The following is a 20,965-nucleotide window of genomic DNA, read 5'->3' as shown; positions in this document are numbered from 1 at the left end:
TTTGAACAAGCCTCCACATCTCACCCTTCTTTATTTGTTTTTGGTTGAACAGCCATGACTTAATTAAATGATCAACCTATCCTTAAACACATAACAAGAAACAAAGCAGGCATGCTAACAATAAACAAAATATGCCAAACATCAACAGTCTGTCCTACTAGACAGGTTACGAACGGATTTACTGGACTAGATAATCTTCTGTGGAAATCCCTAAGGAGGGACGGAACCAATTAATAGTTCCCAAAAGTTTTTGAAGATCATTCAAAGTCCTTATGTCTGTCTTTAAGGTCAATGATTGTGGTCGAATTTGATGATCAGAAATTCTCCATCCTAAATATCGCCAAGGCGGACTTTCCTGTACTTTATCTTCTGCAATTTTTAATCCTGCAGCTGATGCTGCTCGCGTAATCTGTTGCAGAGCCTCTTCTGCTGTTTCCTTTTGCTCTGCAGCAATCAATATATCGTCCATATCTTCCCATCGGCACAGTACAGGGTGGTATCGGAGTCCATACCATTATCTTAATTTCTCCTTTGAAATCTGCATTGACAACTCCAGGTAACACACAAACAGCCCTTGTCTCGTGGTTGAAGATCGCCCAATTAACAGTGCTGCCATTCCTCGCCCCAGGGGGCTGTGGACACCAGTTGGAATTAGCACAACTGATGTATCAGTAATTAGCACTTCTATTGTAGTGGCCAGGTCCACCCCGGCGCCGCCCCCTGTGCGGGCGCACAGGCGGCGGCTGCTTCCCGGTGGGAGCCACTCCGAGGGGTGATTTGCCGTCATGGCGCGACCCCTCGCCGCGCTCCGCTTGAAGTTTCCCGAAGGGGCTAGCGGTCGACCTTCCTTATCAAATTTTGATCGACACTGATTAGCATAGTGTTGTCCTTTGTGGCAGCGCGGACATAGTCCAGGCGCTCCTTTGTTTGCTTGTGTTTTCGGACAGTATTTACGAATATGCCCAAATTGGCCACAAGCAAAACATGGCCTTTTCATAGACATTGTTGCAAATGTTTCGGCCATCAGTGAATATTCATACTGTTTGGTACCGACATTAATACATGCTTTTAGCATGTCATCAATAGTAGGATCCTTTAGTGGCCGCAAAACTCTCTGGCAATCAGGGTTAGCATTCTCAACTGCTAGTTGCTTAAAAATGTAGCTTCGTGCTTGTTCATTATCAATTTGTTTCTCCAGAGCCTCATTAAGCCGATCCAAAAACTTCATATATGGCTCATTCGCATCTTGTCTTATGCTAACAAAAGGTTGTCTTTGTTTACCACTCTCCGGAACGGCCTTAAGGGCGCGGAGAGCAAGTGCCTTAACTTGTTGCAAGCCCTCAGGGGGGATTTCTGCTTGTGCTGTTGTAGCACTGTGATCGCCCTCCCCCATTAGCACGTCCACAGTAACAGCCCGTAAAGGACCTTTTTTCGACAGCCGCTGGTTTTCCTCCCCCTGAGCTCGAGCAAGCTCTCTCATTTTCGATTCCCACATCGTGTATTGCATATCAGTCATAATGAGGCGAAACAAAGTTTTAAAATCATGGGGAGTAAAAACCGAAGAATCACAAAGAGATTGTATAAGGTGGGTGGTATATGGTGCGCCAAGGCCATGATCTGTCACCGTACGTCGCACGTCCTTAATAAGATTATACGACAAACCTTCCCAACGCGGATTCTGGTCTGGTGCACAGATAACGGGAAAGGCTTTCAGCATGCCCACATCCCCCGCCTGTTTTGCTCCTCGTTTTACTGAGGCCCATTTATCGTGAGGATCCGGGGGGTATAGGTCTGGCTCCTTTCCAGGGTCAATAGGACCCGGACCAAAAGGATCATCGTCCTGTTCATCAGGTGGCAGTACCGCAAAGGCTTTTGCAGCACGTTTTCTTTTCTGATTCTCATCAGGACACGATTGAGGTAAAGGAGGCGCGGAGGGGATGGCAGGGGTCCCGATCCCGTCATTTATGTTCGACTGCAACCCACTATGAGATTTCAATATTTCGAATACAACTCGCCATTGTGGCAACAGGTTAGCAGCAGCCTTATCACCGCGCGTGGCACTATCCCACAGTCGGACCCCAGTTTGGTCCCATCTTTCCAGATTAAAAACATTCTTACTATTCACCGAAGGATCGTCTTTAGAAGCCCATGCAAGAACCTTTTGCAGCTCTTCTTCACCTAATTTTTTCTTTGCGGTTTCAAGTTTTTAGGAGAAGCTTCTAAATCGTCCTTTTGTTCCTTCATTAGGTATGAACCCATAGTTCCCAGCCGCTTACCTCTTTCCTTTCAAGAGGCTTTTAGTGTGCACACAAAGTAAGCTTCCTTTCAGCTTGATCCTTACGCTTCCTTTCAGCGTGATTCCCGGGAGTTCAGCTGGGCGGTGCAACCGGAGAGACAGCTAGTCTTCGAGCCCCACGTTGGGCGCCATTTGTTGCACCTTGTGAAGAAACGGACTCAGTCTGGGGTGCAGAGTGAGACAACTTTATTTCCAAACCGACTTCTTTTTATACTTTCTTAACACAAGTGTTGCAAAGCGCACAACCAATCAGCATCTGGCCACCTGCGCGGTTGTCTGGCTTTGTTTCTTTTCTTCTGGCAAGACACGTCGCACACGAGGCAGGGGGAGGTGTTCCTCAGTCCTCGTCTTTCTCGGCTCTGTCCCCCATCTGCTGCAAAGACTGACACCCTTGTGGTTAACTATCTGCTAACAAGGTACTATTGTCTTTGAACAAGCCTCCACAATCAAACACCTTTTAACAGAGTAGGGAAGGATGCTCTGGCATTTTGGGTCCTGAGGAGCCTGGATATAATTCTGAGCTTGGTCATGTAATTCCTCTGACAGTAAATGCTTTTCTTTGAGCCTCACATATAAAATCAAGTTATCAGTAGTGGTGATCAGCCAGATCAACTGCAGATGCATTGAGGGAGGAAAGATATGAGCCTCAGAGAGGGCATCTTCTTGAATTTGTTTGTAATTATTGCTCCAGTTAAAACCAATGAGGCTAAGTGCCTTTATCTGGCTTGGTGCACAATAAACAATATTAAAAAACCCTAGTGCTGCCGGTTTCAGTCTCAAAAGAAGGTCTCAAATTTTATCTCAAAGCTTAAAATGTAACTAAACTTTCATTATTTATTTTCCCTCTGAGTTTGAGTCTTTGGGATATACATTTTCAAACTTCTTTTTTACAAAACCGCATATTTAAAAGTGAAAGGGGAAATCTCTCCTAATCATGTAACTTCAGGAAAAAACAGGATATTGCAATGAAATTTCAGAATTGGCAATATATTGGAACAAAGTGGGATGCCTCTGCCCATCTTCAGGCTTTTGCTTGACATATTGTATCTGACAGTGGTGTTAGATTTTGATTTTGGGCACATTTTTATGTAAGGAAAGCCAGAACATAGATTATGTTATCCAAGAATAAAAGTACTTTCCTGGGATGTTTGCCTTGTTTGGCCATATGACTGATACCAGCTGGATGAACAGGTTTTTATTGATGCCTGCTGCCTTTTCACCAAGAGAAGCCCTCATGGGGCTAGCATCCCTCTCAGCTAGATTGCCTTATTTATGCTGCAATTTTGGCTGCAAAATTGCAGCAACCCTCCAGAACTGTCTCCAAAATTGCAGATCTTTGGCATTGCTTTTGTGTGATCCTTCCCCTGATTCCCTGAGTACTCTGGTGTGTCATTTGTTTTTTTCTCTTGGTCTCTCCATCATTAGTAGTTAAGTGTTCAGCTATGTCCAATACCCGTCTGAAAAGAGGTAGGAGTAATTTATTCTTTTTAATCCCTCATTCTGTGTGGAATTGTGTACCCAGTCTCTCTTAGCTAATTTGAGTGCCCCTCTGTACAAAGGACCAACACAAGGCCAGGGCAATACTATTTCTAGAGATGAATTTAGCGAAGATTTAAGTGGTACTTTGGCTCGGAGATCAGTTCTGTTGTTGCTAAAATATCTGTAAATGGCTCAGAAACTTCTCAGAATTTCTGCTGAATATATTTTCCTGACTGACGTGTAACATCTAGGTTACCTGTGGACAGCTTATTGTAAAAGATTTTATCTTAGAGGGAGTGAGGATTGAATTCACATAGAATTTTCTCATTTCACCGAGACTACAGTGAATTTCAGAGCTCATTTCCAACACTCTCTTACTACTGCCTTTTCCATAAACACCACAAAAATAGCATTTACAGAGCATTACTGCAAGGTGCAGATGTAAGGGATGCAGCAGAAATTTTATTTTAGTGAGTGAGTCATAGACAAGAATTATCACCAAAATCCAGTCTGGAGAGCCTTCAAAGATGGTTCTTTGAGAATATAGTCCCAAGAATATTTGATTTTATAGTTGTGTGTGAAAAAGAACCATGAATTTGTTAAAACAGAGTCTTCTCAGCCTCATGCTTATACTTATGTGCTGTCAGAGACAAACTTTCCAACATCATAAGCATTATTGCAATCCCCTTTGTGGTCATCTAATTGCAGAATGATTCAAGACACCTTGTCTGAGCAGCTGAATTTCCCTGAATAGTCAAAGGAGAGAAGTATTTCTAAGGGTGTTTCAAAGCATGGTTATTGGCTGCCCAATGCCACACAGTGCAACTATGTCTCTCCCAGGTAATCCAGCCTTTCACAGAAAGCATGAATCAGGCTGAAAAATTACAGGACTTCTTAAAAATAAGAAGGGTAGTTTTGTTTACTCTTCCAAACACAATCATGTTAAGTTTTCAAGCTCTTCTCCAGGCATGATGACAACAAATATACTGTGTGATCTTGGTCCTTGGGGGCTTTTGATTCCTGACTGAGACTCTGAGCTTCCCACAGCAAAACAAACCAGAGATAAAGACAGAACCACTCAGAAATCAGCTCGTGGAGAAGATAAGCTGCACAGATGAGGTGAGATCCAGGTATCCGATCACTGCAGTGGGAAAGGTAGAACTTAGATTAAGGGTCTCTCAGATATTTTCAGTTGCAGTGAGGACACTGCTTCTCTATTTTTGCTCATGACAGATTTTTGTTCAGTCATGCCAGCCACTACTTTTGTATTTTAGATTGACTTTCTGATTCTATCCTTGGGAACATAGAGTCATTAATTTGGCCATGCTAGTTGGCAGTGCTTTCTATTTTATTCAGTATCTTATTTTCTTTTGACAATGTTCAGTGTTATTAGTGCATGTAGGCTGTATTTTCTGGGATATAAAATGTTCTCAATCCACTCCTTCCTGAGAAGAGGAGAGGAGAGGAGAGGAGAGGAGAGGAGAGGAGAGGAGAGGAGAGGAGAGGAGAGGAGAGGAGAGGAGAGGAGAGGAGAGGAGAGGAGAGGAGAGGAGAGGGAAAAGAAAAGGAAAAAGTGATTCTGGAGATATTCACTCTGTTGCCTGAATATAAAAGGTGGCCAGAGGCACATGAAAAATTTCATTAACAGGTGTGAGAGACAAAAAGGCTTGGGCTATAAGGACCTATTAATATATTTAGGCTAAAAAGAAATCCTTTATATGATCTTTAGGATGTGGTTATCTATTCCCCATGTTACAAGACTTTTTGCCTCTCTTTGAAGTGGCTTCTATAACCCAGCTTCTGTAATTCACATCAAACCTCCTTATAACCTTGCTCTTTCTAATAACACCACCAATAACACTTAAAACAGCAGGTTCCCTAGGATACAGTACAGTAAATGTTTTATATAGCATCCTTGCTATGAAGTGTCACAAGAAAACTTGACATTGAGAAGTGGATAGGAAACATTTTGGGTATCAAAACCTTTGTATGGGCAAATGGAAAAAAGATAGTAGATTATAGAAGGGAAACATACAGACTCAGTGAAGACAAAGAGAGTGAAGCTTGTCAGAAGTGGCAAAGATGCAGCATGAAATGATTCATTTTCAGTTTAAGGGGAAAACTGGATAATAAATTTTTAAATTCAGGTTCAGAAAGATGATTATTAAGAAGCAAAATGAGTAGTGCAAGAGTAGAACAAGAAGCAGAGATAGGGACAGAAGAACTGTAATGAAGCAGGCAGAAACTCCAGTGTCTGGGGCCTAAAAAGATAAGTCAAGACCCGTATTTTAAAAAAAGAGGAGGATTTTGGCATCAGTGGTGGAAAGAAAACCACAGAATAGGAGCAAAATATTCTGCATTCTGGAGACAGTACTTAGGAGGCAGTGTACTGGCCACTTTCCTCTCTTTGAAATATAAGATGATAAGAAAGTGATTGAGCCTGTCTACATCAGCATAATCACTGAGCACGCTGATGTGCCATATTTGGTGAAGTTTATTTTAAATGGGGGAGGCTTAGGAGACTCAGGATGAGAATAATGAGATTGTACTTGTTAAACATGTGTGAGGTATCACTCTCATCCTAAGTTTGGACTTCATTTCATCATAGGACCTTTTAGCAGTTGTCTTGAAGAGCATTGTGCTTTTGTCCTGGAGGAAAACTCAAGGTCCTCTCAAACTCACTTTGCTTTGCTGCACTGGATGCTTGGCTCAGTTAACATAGTTGGCAACATGTTGAAGGTAAAAAAACAGTTTTGAAAGTTGTTTCAAAAAGCCATGGCCTCCAGGGCCCTCCTTCCAAAGTACAGGCAGTTTTAGAAGCCTGATTTTATGGGCAAAATGGCAATCTAAGCATTTTACATGCTGGCAGCCTCTCTGAAGAAAACAGACAAGGCCTCATGAGGATTTAAATATAAGTGATTCTGGTTTTGAGCTTCCTCTAACTCCTTTTGACTCTTTATACTAAATTTCAGTTCCAGTCATATATGTATGACGTGGGCATTGTGGAGCTGCTCTTTCTTTGGAGGCTAAGCCCAGTAGTACTGCGGATGTACCCTGGCCCTGTCCTCTATTAAATGAGGTACAGAAATATCCTGTTGCCTGTTCGGTCAAGGGCTTGTTACTTGTTCCTTAGTTCATGATTGTCTGAGAAAATATTCTAGTGAGCGCTCAAATGCTGAATGACAGTGTCCCCTGGGAGGGATCCTACAACAGTCCTAACGGTGCAGTCACTGTACTGCCCACTTCTCATACCCTGAGCACTTAATGTCAGGAAATCCTGACCAAAAGGGTGAGTCCGCTTCTCAGGAGAAGAGCTAAACTGTAGTGGTGAAGTGCTCTTAATCTCATAGTAAAGTTAACTTGTTAATAGTTGCCTTTTGTCTCATTTACTTTCAGAGAGTATTCTAGTGATTCCCACCTTTAAACATTACAAATTTCCATTTTCATTCTAATACCCCTGTGTCAAAACCCGAATTGAGCTTTCAAGGGAAATCTGAGAAACAGTAGCAAAAGAGATAACAGAGGCTTCTGAAGCAGTGGTGGTGACAGCCCAGAGGCTTCAGTTCATCTGAGCCCTCCCTATTGTGAATTTTTCTCACCTTCACATAAAAGGCCAGTATCTGTTACAGCCGCATATGTCTACCTTCCTGATAGACTTTGTTGATTAGGTGAACTTTCTGTACCTGATCTTGGTGGTGTTCAAATGCCTAGGCATAGACAAGATGTTCGTATTATTCATTTCCCCCTCCTCAGGGCCTGTGTGTTGCTCCTGTAACTCAACCCCTGAAGTTGCAGCGCCAAAGCCCCCATCCCATGTGCACTTACTGCCAGCTATAATGCTGTGTGATATAATGCTGCCTATTGTCACCTTCCCTGAGGTTGCCAAGGGCTTGCTACAGATACATGCTCTGTTTGCTGGTTGGGTCTGCTCTGAAATCAAAATGCAGTAAGTAGGAATGGAGAATGCAATAAGTATTTTGAATTTTAGCTTTCTATAGATAAATGTAGTGAGTGCAGCAGAAAAGAGCCACATGTTCTATGTCCCTTCAGAAGTGTTTTGTTTTTTATGGTTTTGCTGTGGGAAGGGCGAAAGCCTGAGGTTGAGCATGTTCTCTAGCTGAAAATATGGACATTCCTGGTGGAAAATAGTGAAACAGGATGAATTCAGTTGTTAGAACTACTCTGTATTCCTTAGGACAATTAGTTCTAATAAATAGTTTTATCCAGACATTAACTTAACACACACGAACAAGCACACAAAGTGAAAAGAAAATCAGGAATATTTAGAAAAGGAGCAGAGAGAGAACAGGAATTATCAGCATTTAATATTAGAAATACAAGGTGTGCCTGAATTGCGAACATCATGTGCAAACCTGTTCTCCTATCTATCAAAATGGGTAGAATAAAACTGGGAAACGTAGGTGGAAGGAAGACTGAGTTAATTAAAACCTTGAACAAGAAACAGGACTTCATTTAAGATTATTCTTTTTGGAAAAGAGGTAATGGAGGAGGTATAATAGAGTTTGTGAAATCATGATTATCATCAGAAGTAGGAAGGGGAAGTAGGTGGTAGGTTCAAACCAAACAAAGAAAACCATAATTAAGCTGTTGAACTTGTCATGGGATGTTGTAGATACGATGTCTCAAAAAAGTAGTTGAATTGTGAGTGTGTAAGAGAAAAAAGCAGGACTTTTTACTAGACACATTGTTAAGATTTTCCTGCAAGTTTTTCAGGAAAAGAATCTTCATACAAATATATTATGTAAACATGCTTACTCAAATGGACTTAGGCAATGCATATATTGAACTGTTTGTAAGTTTACTAAAGAATGGCTTCACCTTCAGTTATTGTTCACCATATCTTTATTTTAGGAACAGCTTTCTGGAACTAAAAGGTTAAAATTATATTTTATAGAAATCACAGATTTTGCTCTAGAATTCAGGATTTTCTGTGATAATGCAGTGACCAACAGTCTAAAAGTCTTTATGCGTTTGCCTGGTTTTGCTATATTTGTACTGGCCCTGAGAGGAGCAACCCTGGTGCTCGGCTGCAGCCCCGCATGTTCGCGGTGCCCATGTCCTCGATGGGGCAGATGCTCCCCGTGTCCTTCCAGGGGCAGTCCCAAGTCTGTGGCTGCCTGATGCAGTTAACGAGTCCCCCGTGTTGTGTGTGGAGGTGACTAGGTCACACTCGTTTGCACTATGAGCTCAGACATTCTCAGGCCTGCTGCAGGGTGGAGATAACAATCCTACGAAATATAAATACAGCCCAAGCCCTTTTTAGTGCTATCGTATTGCTGTCCTTTATTCATTTGCTCAGGGTTTTCCTTCAGTACACACCAAAAGAAACTGCAAGCCCATGCTTTACATGGCATTTTATATTTTCTGAAGATGTCTGTATCTTTTAAATTAAAAATATTTCATTGTGAGCAAACTTCATCTCCATATTTTGGAATACGCAGATTAGAACCAGCATGAAAACTTAACAAATATCTTTTTTTTTCTCCATGAATCCAGTTCCATTTCCAATTTTTCATTACAAATTTTCAACTGTGAACACCGTGTACAGCTCACATACTGATTGCATTTTCTTGAAAGTACAATGAAAATCCCTGATAATGGCTGTCTATAAAAGAAATGAAGCTGATCTATGAGACTTTCATGAAAACTTTTGGATTCTGCTTTACTTGGTTACTCTTGTATGAGAATATTCCCACTTTCATCTGGGACTAGGTTTAGATAGGTTTATAAAACGAAAATATTTTATTAGTCACACATTCCCATTTTTAAAGTCTGGATTAAATTCAGCCTTCTTTGGTGCTATGCCCAGCATCAAAAACTCCTGATTTAAAGGTAAGTTCTGCTTCTTAACTCAGTGCTGGGAAACCTTCATGAAAGGAAAAAGAATGCCATTACAGCTAGACCTTTTAATTTTATTCTACATCTTAAAAGTTCCTCTTCCAACTTTGAATAAGTTCAGTCTTAGATAGAGCTGATCTTCTCATTATTAGCACTGGAAACTTTTAAGCTGTTTATCCTCAGACAGAGAGTCGAAGGTAGAGAGTTGGTAAAATTTTCCACATCATGGAGGAATATGGGGGGAAAAGAATTTAAAAAGGAGACACAGGGCCTTTCTCACAAACTTGAAATTCTGGCAAGCAACTCCTTGGAGTTCTAATTGAAAATCAATCTGATGTATAATTAAATTCTAGTCATCACATATGCACCAACTGGTCTCTTTAGCTCTTAGCCACGGCAGCAGAGGAATGGAGCTATTGATCAGGCGAGGGCTCCTGCGCAACCATCAGGACTAAGTGGCCGGGCTGAGGGGCTGCGCAGCCGCCCGGGTGTGCGGCTGGCAGGCAGCGCCGCGGCTGGAGGACAAGCAGCTGACTCCAGCCAAGGTGGCCAATATTCCCTAATCATTTAAGTGCATTGCACAGTGAGCCTGGACCAGCCCCACAGTCTCCGTGCTGCCATCAGTCTTTCCAATAAATGAGCTTTGAGCAGGCTCCAGAGAGAAAAGGAAAGAAGGCTGATCAATTCTTTCCAATATTAGGTTTTCATTTTAACTTTTCCCCTTCAATTTCTGCTCAGGTTAGGTGCTCTGTAATTATACTCATCAAGGTCTGTCAACATAAATTGACAGCTCTGGAATAAGATCATATCTCCAGTTTCCTTACCAAGTCAGAGATAGAAACAACATTGATTATTTCTTTAAAGAAGAGGAACTATAAGGATTTTTTTTTCAAGTTCTTTAGTGTTTTTAAAGCCAGCCTCTGCAATCTATATGTGGACCTTGTTGATCTCCCTTTATTCCTGACAATGAGAAAAATTATCTTGTCTGCTGCTCTAGACAGTTTTCATACTAGCATTAATATTAACTGACTCCTGTTCCTCTTCAGTGCTACATTATTAATTTGTCTAGGTATTTACCATGCCCTCATCACTGTATGAATTGAACCCAGCCAAAGTATGCAGGCACACATACTGCCAACACAGAAAACCTTGCTAACTTAGAAGCAAAATAGCATCAGTAAATATGACCATTATACCGAACAGGAACATTATATCTAAATGGAAAACTAATCATGTTTAATGAAACTAATGGAATTCTTCAAAAATGCCATTAAATAACTGGCCAAGGGAGCTGATTGACATAATTTATTTGACTTTCCAAAAGAGCTGTTGATAAAGTCCCTTTAAAAGCCCCTGAGAAGCTATGCATGAGGCGGGGGAAAAGAAAAATCCCAAGTCAAACAATAGCAAACAGCCAGGTTGATAGCAAACCTGGTGGGGCTGGGGCTCTTGCTTGTATGACCAGTGAGGGTTGCAGGCCTGTTTAGACACCTCCTAGTTCAAATTATAGGGCTGTTTTTCATGCTTATAGCTTTATTTCTTTTTGCAGAATTATCCTCTGCTAATGCCTGACTCCAGCTGGCTTGCTATCTATAGAAGAAATTGTCTCTTCAAAACCAATCCAGCTCACTTAGAAAAAAAAAAAAAAAACTAGGAAGAAAAGGATTGCTTTGCTACTTGAAAGAACAAGCAAACCGGCTCCAAACCAGCAATCTTTGGACTGAGAAGCCCGAGTGTCCCTGTTGTGCAGGAGAAAGTGGCCTGGAAGTTGGCTCTATGGCTTGCCGCTGTACCTGCATCCAAGGGGACCTGCCTGTCTGGTGCAGATGTCTGTGTCCCCTCCATTACACGTACTCACATACATGTAGAGTGTCACAAGGGCAGATGGAGGAGGAAGAAGCTCCCAAACTGGGCCAGAGAGGGGCAAGTGCTGCTGTGCTGGGCAGGGGGATGCAACGGTGGCTGTGAGGCCCAGATAGTGTCTGAGATGGGAAGCTACTTGCAGGCAGGAAAGATGAGAAGGAAACTTTGGCAGAAGCGGGAAGAAACAGGATGAAGCAAGGGAATGGGCATGGTTGCAAGTGGATGACCCCATAAGTGTGGCTTGTGGTCCATCAGTGTTCCTGTGTTGAGGCCAGGAGCCTGTTGAATGTGGGAGAATTCAATTTGGGCATCTTCAAAACTGACAAGGTTGGTCTGTTGCCTTGCCAGTGATACCTTGTTGCAGAGGTTTGAGCTTGTGCTCCAACCCAAATTCCTGGGCAACACCACTGTTCACACCTTGCCTCTCACTCAGGAGCAACAATGCCTTCTTACTAGTGTGGAAAATAACCCTAGAGGCAATTCAGCCTTCACTTGGAGTCTGTTGATGCAGGCGATATGTCAGCAACCAGACGACCACCTCCATCTTGCTTGCAAGGGGCAGACCCGTGTGCTCCCGCAGTACCCAGCAGTCGTGGCACTCCTGCTCCCTCCTTCATGCCTGCTCTCCCTGTGCCTTCTCGCCTCCAGCCTCCCTGCTTCCACCATGTGACCACACAGATGGTTTTGGCTGGTGCAGGAGAGCTGGAAGAAATGTGAGCAGCTTTGGTTCAAAGCAATGCGGCTGCTACCAAGTGACTGAGGTTCAGTGGACGTACAAGTCATCCACAAGTTCAGCATGACTCCAAAAACAGGACATATCACTGGTCCGGCTGGGCAGTGGAGTTTAGGGTGAAGAACAGACCCTGTACATGTCCCTGAGACAACAAAAGTATTCAAAAAAGGACAACAACTGCAGAGTAATTATTTTATTTGGGTGTTTTGCTTCAGTCGTGCATATAGCTGCTACACTGTGTCCTTGGACAACAGCCAAACCTGGACTTTTTCAGGACATTGGTCCCATGTGGGTTGCTGTTCTAATCCTCTGCCTTAGTCGGAGAGATGCCCCCCCCTCCTACACTCTTACTGTTGTCCCCATAATCATCTGCCTTCTCCCTGATTTCTTTTACTGAGTTTCATCACTCCCCTCCTTATGCACAGCTCTGTGAGTTTTTTTTTAGGGAAGAGCTAAACCCTGCCTCTAAAGGGACAAGTTAAGGACAAGTAAAAATGGCTAGGTAAAGAGGAGAAAGAGCAGAAAAAAAGAAAAGCCTGGACAGGAGGCTCAGATGGGAGATGTTGGCATTGCAAATCCAGCAGGCTGGAGCTATGATGGGGATCCAGAGAAGCAGGGACTTTGGTCAGAGATGACTGCTGAGGAAAAGGCAAGCTGGAGCAGAAGGGGTCAAGCCTGGACTCAAGTGGGCTACAGCACATTTCCCTTGAGAAACAAAACAAAGACGGCTCCGTCTTGTCATTCTTCTGACATCCTCACGCAAAGCACTGCACTCCCTGGGCCTCTCCTATTCCATATTAGGACTGACATCTTGCTACTGCTGCTTCAGTTTCTCAAGTGGCCGAAATCCAAGCACAGAGTCCAGCTCTCACTGGTGTCTGCACCAGTGGCACTAGGATACTGCCCAAAGTATTTTATTGCTTTTTCCAGAAGGCCCCTGATGAAAAACTCCTCATAAGAAGCAAAGTGTAAGAATGTTATTAAATTCATTTTTATCGTGCATAATTCATTCTTTGCAATGCAGTTTCAGGATGCAGAATTATTTACTAGTCTGTGCTGAATGGTTTCTGCCAAGAAAAAAGGTAAATGGAAAACTTGAGATGTTTCATTTTTCCCTGTTAAATATGAATTTGAAACTAAAAACATATCTAAAGACAAAGTATGCCTATGCTTTCCTAATGAATTGAAAAATGTGAGTATGCACAAACAGTTTTGATTCGGATTGGACAAAATGGCCTCCTGATGGGTGAAACTCCATTTTACAGTTGGGAGACTAAGGCCCAGAGATTCAGGCCAGGAGGCACTTGGTAATTTTGAAGTATCCCCCTGAGACATTAGGACCTTGCTTTTCAGAACATCTGGCACCAGACCGTGCTATGTATGTTCAAAACGCAGTTCACGTTGGCTTTATTCATGGCTGTGCATTGGGGAACTTCAGCAAGTCAGAACCTGGGTCAGGTCAGGCAGGCAGGAAAGGGACACCTCAGTTTCACTTCAATGAGAATGACTGTTGTGAGAGACTTGGCCTTCCTCTGATCGCTGTTTCTGCAATGAGGTATAATTTAAAAAAGAAAAAAAAAAAGTAGCTGTGTGTGCATTTCTGAACAAAACCAAGGAACCTGAGGGCCTGATGCTGTGCAACATGCTGAGCTACGCAGTGCGAATCCTCCAAGGGAAGAACACAGATGAAAAGCCATTCCTTTTCTTCTCATTAAAATAGTGAATTCCACTTGGGTTTGTGTAGGCTGACTGGAAGGAAATGCACAAAAAAATAAGAATTCCTGTTTTGACCCTTCCCAGCTAATTTGAGTCCTTCGTTACAAATTAAAAATGAGCCCAGAGGCTATGGAAATACCAGAGAAAAAGGACTGGTTTTTTTTTTTTTTTCATTTAGAACGAATAGAAAACTGTATGTAAACCCTCTTGAACATCCTGTAAGATTCTTACATGCTTTCTTGAAACATGTCTTTCCCTTTTTATATTCAGAAATAAAATTTTGTGTCATATCTTTTGATTTATTTGGCCCTGCAGTTTGATGTTCCTTGATGGGGCTGTCATCGAACCAGCAGGACTGCTCAGGATACAGTATGATCTCTCAACAGTTTTATTACAATTTGTTGGATTAAGTGATGCTCACAGGTACAGTTACATGGGAAATTCTTTGCTCTAAGGAACCATTTTTTTTTGCCCTGCATTAGTATGCCTCATTTCACCCCATTCCTACATATTGGTGATCATGCCCATAACTCTGAGGTTTTGCTGTGTTATTTATTTATTTATTTATTTTGCAGCCCCTGAATACTCTGCATCTGTAGCTCCTTACTGTGCATTTTATTGTGACCAATTCCTGGCCAGGTATAACTGCTTTTCTTTTCCCGACTTCTGGTATGTTTTTCTTTGCTGGCTCTCTCTTTCTCATGGAGAACATGATTTCTGAATGATAGAAACCAGGCCTTTTGGAAATTAGCCATCAGATCATAGAATTACTAAAAACGGTTAACTGATAAAACCATTGAGCATGACACTTTTCTATTTTTGCTGAATCTGAGCTCTCCCTCTCCCAGATTCCTCTGCCTGGCTCAGGCAATCCATTTCCTGATGAATCTTGAAGACTAGATTTACATGAGATATGTACTGGATTTGCTTCATCTTTACAACATTGCACTGCTTCAGGTTTAAGTTTAGCCTCTTTTCTCCTCACCCAACTCCATTTCTATTTGCTTCAACTTTGCTTGGGTCATTTATCTGACTGTCACTTCCTTTCTCCATTAGAATTGATTTTTGTAACTATTTTGAATACATCTGTTACTCCCAGTAGAGCTGTCTCAGAGACTGTATAGATTTCTGTCAGTTGAAATGGTACTGGAAGAGGCAGCATTCACACCAAGGGAGAAATCCCTCTTTCCATATCCTTCTGTTTCACATTTCTTTTCTGGGCTTCTAAGCAGAAAGTTTTCGTGACGGTTTGAGATAAATAGTCAGTGGAAATGAATATGAAATCCTGGCTCCATGGAAATCAATAGCAAAACGTCTGCTTGACTTCAAAGGGTTGACCTACAAGGCTAATGGCACTAATTTAATGCTGCACATAAGATAATATTCATTCGCAAGGCTTCTACTGTACTCGAGGAGTGGAGGGTTAAAATGTGACATTGTTACTAGCTAGTTTAGTTGAAACAGAACCTCATTTTTCTCATGGCTGAGACAATTGTGGACTTTGTCATCCTTTTCCTATAAGTAAGCTAATCTTTTTATTGATATAGTGCACACTAAGTACTACAGTGATTTATGATGTGGGAATTTTGTTGCAGTTTTCACATTGCCCTGAAAACAGCTTTAATGACAAAAATGGAAAAAACAGTTACACAGACCAAATCATTATTCCAAGTGTTCATCCAAATGATATGAAAGAGATTGAGCTCCACAACACAAATTGATTGTGGAAGATCTGCAGACGGCATGTGAATCACAGTCCTGCTTCTTGATGGTACCCATGGCATCACACACATTGTTTAAGTCAGCAATCTGCTGACCAAGTTCACTTGGATGAAAGGTGATCGGTTCTATGGAGATGCCTGTATGAACCCAATAGGTGTGTGAGACATGTCTTCCAGTCATTTGTGAAAATTTCAGGGTGAGAGATGTTAGGAAGACTCAAAAAGCTGGATGTAAGGTTTAAATTTTAATTCTAACAGGACATGGAATGGTATTACTCTGGATTCAAGTTAACCAGTTCAAAGTGTTGCTATTTTGCACACACATCTGAGGAAACCTGAAATTAAGTAGTTAAATATTAAGTTTCATTATTCTTTTTCAAAAGAGAGCCTAGGAATAGGATCTGGGTGGCCAAAGGTTTCATTGAAACGTTTTTGACATTCAGTCAAATGTCTGAAGTAATCTGACAAACTGTTGGGATTTGGAATTACTTTTAAGTCTTGTTAAGGCATTATTCATCTGTGCACGCGTAGTCCTGTCTGCTCCACTTCTTCCTCCACAACAGGAGGACATCGGAGGAGTGCAAGAAGAACCTATGATAGGACCCAAATGACTTGCCTGCTGCAACATGCTGCACCCCACGCAGAAAGAAGGATGCCTCAGCCAGCTCTTTAGTCAGGTTCAACTAAGAGCTGGTAATGCCCAACTTTAGATATATTTGAGCTGTTTCGCATCCTCAAAAGTGTAAAAAACAACTATTATGTCATTTACTGTCTTACATAGTCAATATAAAGAAAGCTGAAGAGCGGGATCTCTCTTTGGCCATGCTGGAACCTCTGTCTGACAGCTGCCTTGAGTTTATTGTCATTTTGTTATTTGTACAGACTGTACTGGGATATCAGACTAGGCTTTGTAATAACTCTGTCTTTGGACAGAGGTCATGGGATCTGCTGGCAATTATATTCTGTCCTTGGTGAACAGTCACACTATGTGCAGGGAGATTTCAACATAAGCTCCCCCCCTCCAGAGGGATTTTCTTCAAAAGCCGCTTCCTAGCATAAGTCCAGTAACAGAAGCTGGAGGATAGGAAGGGTTCATGCTCATCATCGCTTTTCCTGTCAGCTGTGAGCAGATTGGGTGAAGGCCCCCATCCCGAATGCTCCCAATGTGCTCTGGCCTTCCTTAAGCCTAATAAATAGCACGGATTTCAAGGGAGGGCTCTGAACTCATTTTTTCTGTCACTGCAGCATCTGAAGGTCTGTTCTCAAAGTATCTTATCTGAGATGCGTAGTTGACAGTTACCTTTACTATATAATTTAGTTATTTTCCATGTGTAGCTTCTGTTCCTTAATTTTAAAATCACCCTGTTTTTAATAACTTCTTGCAAGAGACACACCATAACAACAACACATTGGTAAGAATGTCTGATATGGCAATGTGCAGCCTACTTAGTCGTTTATACCCTGACATAATTCAGATAATTTGTACGTTTTTCACACATTGCTAAGTGTGCCACAGAAACAAAAATATGTTATAGGATTGTCATAATAGTTTATTGCATAGTTCAGAGAAACAGTGCAAGTTATAATACAGCGAGGAGAAAAAGATGGGATCAATCTCCTAACAAACCATATTGTTTAAATACTTTCTGAACTTTACGCTTATGAATATTTCCTGTATACTCTAAAATATGTTTTTGATAACTTCATAGCATCAAAGGAACCTGTTAAAAACTTGTTGAAATTGGTCTCAGCTGTGGTTCTTACAATGTAGTAGAGAATGATTTAGGTAAATCCAAATTATTATTTGACAATAATAATTGACAATTTGACAATTGTCAATAATTTCGCAATTATTATTTGACAATTTGTGAATACAGCAGAGCCGTCTCCTTAAGCAGTGATATGTTTAACTTTACCTATCTTCAGAGAGGAAATGTGACTTTTTTTTTACATGCACACATTAGTTTTTATGAAGGAGAGCATGATTTCTTCTGCTCTGTATCTAAAATAACTAACTCACACAATGTCAGTTCCTCCTATTCAGGAAAAGGAGGCTTATCTTCCTCACCCAGCTTTGGACTCTGACTCTGCAGATGAGTTTGTGCTAATATTTTTATGAGGACAAGAAATGTACATTTATTGCTTTAATCCAGTAATTAGTGGAATATGTGCTACCCAAAATCTCATTGCAAGTGGCATTTCCGAGTACCTGTGTGGGAGAAGAGAAGTAGTTACGTCCTCCCTGTGCTGCACAGCTGCTTGCCCCTGCTGTGTTGCTTGCACTGCTCACTGCCTCCACTGGGCAGTTCTGCTGAGTGGAGGTTGCATGGCCACATCTCGCTGTTGTTTGCTTTGTTTTCCTCTCAAATGCTGATGAGGAGTTCTTAAAAACCATTATAGTGTGAGTCTAGCTGAGAGAGAAACTGTAATGCAGCTAGCTGTGCACTCTTGTGCAGTGCTTCCCCACTTACAACTGACCAGAATGTTTGATCTGCGATCACCGTGCATACCTAACGTAACTGCAGCAATGGTAAAGTCATCAGCAGAAAGTATTTAAAGTATTTTAGCTCATTTTAGTGACATTTAGTAACTGGAAACAACAAAAATGTCATGTCATCAGTGTGTACTTTACAGACTGCAGGTTTTTATGCCCCAACCAGCAAAATGTCACTACAGTGCTTGCCTCGTCCCACTCCCTAGGCTCTTGTCTGCTCCCCCACACTGGAGACCAAAAGGGCAAAGATTTTCAGCTATCGGATTTTCTGACTCCGCTAATGCTGTAAGCCTAGGCAGCTTGCAATGCGAAAACATAGAAATTAATGTCATTTTCTTACCTCTCTGAAGCTAATTATAGTTCTTCGGGGTCTTTTCAAATAATAGTTTTACCAATAGCAAATAATAGGGGATGTCTTGTTTCCATTATGGTAAATATCACAATTTTTCCTGATTATTCCAGTACATAACTCAGTGGAAACAATGCATCTTTTGTAATAAAACTTCTACCAGAAACCTTGGATGTTTTACAAGAAGGAAACATTGGCTAAGACTGCAACGTAAAAATGTGGTATATGATTTCCTTATAGATGTGTAGTATTAATATATGGTTCCATGCCAAAGCTTGCTGGTATGCCACATTTAAATTGGGAGGGATAAGGGAAATGGATTTTTCTGCTGCCTATTCTATGCTTTTTTATTTCCAAGTAGGGGATGTAGTGTAATATATTCAAGTAATAATAGGTTTAAAATCACTTGTGTTCAAATGAAGTAAAGAGCTCCAGAGTATTCAGTGCATACAAAACCATGCCTGTATGGTTTTAATTAAAATGAAATTATTTGCTTTATGAAACTTTGCCTGGGTCTTTAATTCTTCCTCATTGTTTGGGTACAACTCAAAAAAAGCTACTGTACTTGAAGCTGCTAATCAGATTTCAGTTGGTAACAGTTATATGTCATGTCATATCATGGCATGAGAATGTCGGTGGTTCAGTCTAGTCTGCAATAAAGAAGTTTTTATATATATTCACCTTTCTCATCTTTTTAATTTATAGTTTAAGTGCCCAAGATTTTATTCATGTTTATTCTTCAGATGACTTTTTTCAGATATTTTCTGATAAAGAGTCAGTTTAATATTTCAAAACATAGCATTGATTACAGTATTCCTAAGCAGAGTACAAGCAATTGATCTTTCCTTGACCAATGAGGAACAAAAATAAAGACATGAGGCAATGGCCAGCTAGTCATTAATTGTGAAATTCCATATACTCCTTAACTGTATGATAAAGTAAGCTTTTTCAAAGCAGAAAACTATGTAAAACCTGAAATGTATAGTGTACATGCAGCATGCTGGGCCCAAATCTCTGATGCATAGCAGCATTTTTGTGCAGCATCAGCAAGGCAAAGCAGACACAGTATCCACAGCTGGTGACTCCAAAGACTCTGCCTACTGTTTGATCACTACGTTTTTCATCTCAATATCTCAGTCTACCATTTCCTCTTTTTCTCTCATTTTTAGCTACATTGGAAAGAACAGTCAAAATCCACAGATCTGCATTAGCCATAGGGGGGAACCTTCTCCAGATTTACTCTGTTAGCAATCTGTAAGATAGCAGTGTCCTTGACCTACAGCAGAAGCACTCAGGTGAAAGAGAGCTCTAGTCCTGTCTGTAGGCTGGCATGACTTACTGCAGCCGTTTCCAGAAGTGCACCTACCACAGTGTACAGAAACCTCTTTCTGCTTTATATGATGCCTGCACCTACTGAAGGTCTGAATGCTGCTGCTGAGGTTTTAATGTACATGTACTTTCTACTATTCCATGTAAAAATGAACTGTTGTTCATTTAGATATGTTGATGTGAAGCTCTGAATAGCATCTATGCAGCTGAGTAAAAGAAAGGATTTTATTTAAAGTGACTAGTGGGAGCATATGTATATCTTGTTAGTTTCTCACTTTACCTTATGATATTTCATTGACTAATTGATACTGCGACAATGAGGGAACTGCTTCCAAAAGAGTCAATTACTTAGTCCAAAATGGCTAATAAAAATGTCTAATGAATTGAAATGAAGTTCAGATTGAAAAGAAATTATATCTCCCTTGGGACTACTAAATGGTTTGGGAAAAATGTGTTCCACTGTTCTCTTCTTTGTTGCAACAGTATATGCTGGAAAATATCTTTTTATTATATCTGCTTGACTTGAAAGACATACGAGTTCAAATAAATTGATGGGAGAATAAGCTAAGAATGGCTTCTTGTGAATGCCACTAGATTAGAATCAATGAACTGTAGACACTCAAGGCAAATCTACTCAACATTTCCTTGTGTATTTTGCTGGCAGATCTTACTGCCATAGGCAAACCAGCAACTTGCTTTTCCTACAAGCTGGCTGTTGTCGCTTTGTGTTGTTGTCACCCCTAATATTTTATTAGCTTTTGTTTTAGTTCTTTTTCATCCACTCTCATGTCTGATCATGTCACACTAAGAAATGTCCCCAAGGGCAGTCAAACTATCAATAATATAATGTCTGCTTTATCTCTATAATCTATCTAGGGTTGGATTTTTCAGCCTGATACTTTATGAGTGTTTTTCCACCTTCATCTGTCAAAGCACTTTATGAAGATGGGTAAACATTAACTCCATTTGCCAGATGGAAACACTGATGCAGAGAGATGAGTGGCTGTCCAGGGCCTCAATGAGTCAGTATTAAGCTACTGAAAGAACCAAGTCTCCTCATCCTTGGCCCACTATGGACCTGCTGGGACATGGCTCCTACATCTGCGGCAGGAGAGTGGCCAGAGAC

The sequence above is a fragment of the Tinamus guttatus genome, unplaced genomic scaffold (genome assembly GCF_059628265.1).
Source record: "Tinamus guttatus ecotype Peru unplaced genomic scaffold, ASM5962826v1 Tinamus_guttatus_pri_ptg000530l, whole genome shotgun sequence".
Classification (NCBI taxonomy): domain Eukaryota; kingdom Metazoa; phylum Chordata; class Aves; order Tinamiformes; family Tinamidae; genus Tinamus; species Tinamus guttatus.
The sequence above is the reverse complement of the archived record's forward strand: the minus strand, read 5'-3'. Positions refer to the sequence as shown.